A 2,500-nucleotide genomic window follows, 5' to 3' on the forward strand; every position below is an offset into this window, starting at 1 on the left:
TCAGAGACAAATCTTGACGGTCGATCACTCGTAAAAATAAAACGTGACAAACTTTGTGTTGGTTCAAGTACGAAAGGATCTCTGTCGGCTTGGGGGTACGCCCGTTTCCGTTTCAACTTGTCTCGCGAGGGTGGTTTCGGGGCCAGCAGGAGAGCTCGTCGGGGTAGCAGGCCCTGCAGCCGTGGTCACCGCCAAACCCCCACAACTCGAGCAAGTGAAAAAAAAAGTAACAGGAGCGAAAGCATCTCTGTCGGCTTGGGGGTACGCCCGTTTCCGTTTCAACTTGTCTCGCGAGGGTGGTTTCGGGGCCAGCAGGAGAGCTCGTCGGGGTAGCAGGCCCTGCAGCCGTGGTCACCGCCAAACCCCCACAACTCGAGCAAGTGAAAAAAAAAAGTAACAAATAAGAAAGGATCGTCGGCTTGGGGGTACGCCCGTTTCCGTTTCAACTTGTCTCGCGAGGGTGGTTTCGGGGCCAGCAGGAGAGCTCGTCGGGGTAGCAGGCCCTGCAGCCGTGGTCACCGCCAAACCCCCACAACTCGAGCAAGTGAAAAAAAAAGTAACAAATAAGAAAGGATCGTCGGCTTGGGGGTACGCCCGTTTCCGTTTCAACTTGTCTCGCGAGGGTGGTTTCGGGGCCAGCAGGAGAGCTCGTCGGGGTAGCAGGCCCTGCAGCCGTGGTCACCGCCAAACCCCCACAACTCGAGCAAGTGAAAAAAAAGTAACAAATAAGAAAGGATCTCTGTCGGCTTGGGGGTACGCCCGTTTCCGTTTCAACTTGTCTCGCGAGGGTGGTTTCGGGGCCAGCAGGAGAGCTCGTCGGGGTAGCAGGCCCTGCAGCCGTGGTCACCGCCAAATCCCCACAACTCGAGCAAGTGAAAAAAAAAGTAACAAATAAGAAAGGATCGTCGGCTTGGGGGTACGCCCGTTTCCGTTTCAACTTGTCTCGCGAGGGTGGTTTCGGGGCCAGCAGGAGAGCTCGTCGGGGTAGCAGGCCCTGCAGCCGTGGTCACCGCCAAACCCCCCACAACTGTTGGGCGCCTACCTGCGCGGGGCAGGAGGACACTTTCCGATTTCAAATCTCCGTTTGCCGAGTCCACCCCGAACGCACGCGGGCGGGCGGGTTCGCATCACCCTTCGTCACAAGGGGCGAAGCCCGTTCCACCGTCTCGTCAGTAGTGCCGACCGGTCTGTGATCGACGAGGGGAGCCACACCAGGTCCGGCCCTGCTGCTTGGCGGCACCGCGTCGTCGGGAGCTCGCGACAGACGGAGGGTTTCGGTGTACTCTCCAGCCACGGGAAACGAAGCCGGTGATGCAGGCGCCGGTCTTTCGCTCCCAAATCGGCTGGGTTTACATCGTTGCTATCTAGTCACGCTCCCTTCAAACCCGACGGGGTACCTATTCCCCTCACCCGTCTGTGCGTATACAGCCTCTTTGCACTTGCGGGATGGGGGTGGTGGTTTAAAGACTCTCGAGTTGCCGCCCGTCGGTCTCCGAGCTCCGTGCAGTAGTGATCCCCAGCGAACTGCCAGCAGGGCGAACGAGCGATCCCGCTCTCGGTCGGGGCGCCTGGCGTCGATCGGTGGTCGGTGGCTTGCGGGCAAGCTGCGCTGTGAGTGTGGGAACGAGTATGACGAGCCGTTGCCGCGACTCCCAGTCCACCTCGGCGGTGGCTGGGCCGGGCGGGCGTCTGCTCGGGCGAGTGCCGCCCCCGCCTCCTCGCAGGAAGTCCGCTCGCCGACACGCCGCCACGTGCACGCGTCAGTGACGCTGCCGAACCGATGGCCGGTGCCCGTTCCCGCCTCTGCTTTTCCTAGGGCAAAGCTGCTGCACGCCTCGTGATACTAGGCGGGCGACATGGTGGCGGTGATCCTGCCTCCGTCGCTGCGGTGCGTTGGGGCACGCATCGCCTCTTGGGCGCCCTGTCCTCCTCCCCCCAATAGACGTATGTTTCTGCGGGCCGCACCAGGATGGTGCTCCCCATCGCTTCACGCCACCCTGCTCCGCCCGCACGCCGGCGTGCAGGTGGCTGTAGCTCAAGGTGGGGAGCGTATGTGCGGTCCGGGTCGCTTTCCTCTGGCGAGGGAGAGACCTAAAACAAACTCAGACAACTCTTGACGGTGGATCACTCGGCTCGTGCGTCGATGACGAACGCAGCTAGCTGCGAGAATTAATGTGAATTGCAGGACACATTGATCATCGACACTTTGAACGCACTTTGCGGCCCCGGGTTCTTCCCGGGGCCACGCCTGTCTGAGGGTCGTTTGGCAATCAATCGCACTCGCCTTGGCTGGCGAGAGCGCGGCTGGGGTGTCGCAGAGGACCCGTCCTCTTTGTCCCCCTAAGTTCAGACTCCGGAGCCCTCCGGCGTCGGAGCGCTTGGCCTTTCCCCCCCACCCTGCACATTCCGTTCGTCAGGCTCGACGCCATCCCCCCGCCGGGGAGCGCGGCCTGGCGTCCGTCTGTGTCGTGGCAGTGGGGCCAGCACGGCTGTCACCGGT

General features: G+C 61.8%; 1 non-coding gene across 1 annotated transcript; it reads left to right on the forward strand.

Annotated features, from left to right (window-relative positions):
* Nucleotides 1-2,108: 2,108 nt before the first annotated feature.
* On the forward strand, nucleotides 2,109-2,262 carry LOC140472269 (5.8S ribosomal RNA). Its single transcript, XR_011957504.1, has one exon. It is a non-coding gene; the product is annotated as a 5.8S ribosomal RNA (ribosomal RNA).
* The last annotated feature ends 238 nt before the right edge of the window (nucleotides 2,263-2,500 follow it).

This window comes from Chiloscyllium punctatum, unplaced genomic scaffold (assembly GCF_047496795.1).
Source record: "Chiloscyllium punctatum isolate Juve2018m unplaced genomic scaffold, sChiPun1.3 scaffold_289, whole genome shotgun sequence".
In the NCBI taxonomy this organism is placed as follows: domain Eukaryota; kingdom Metazoa; phylum Chordata; class Chondrichthyes; order Orectolobiformes; family Hemiscylliidae; genus Chiloscyllium; species Chiloscyllium punctatum.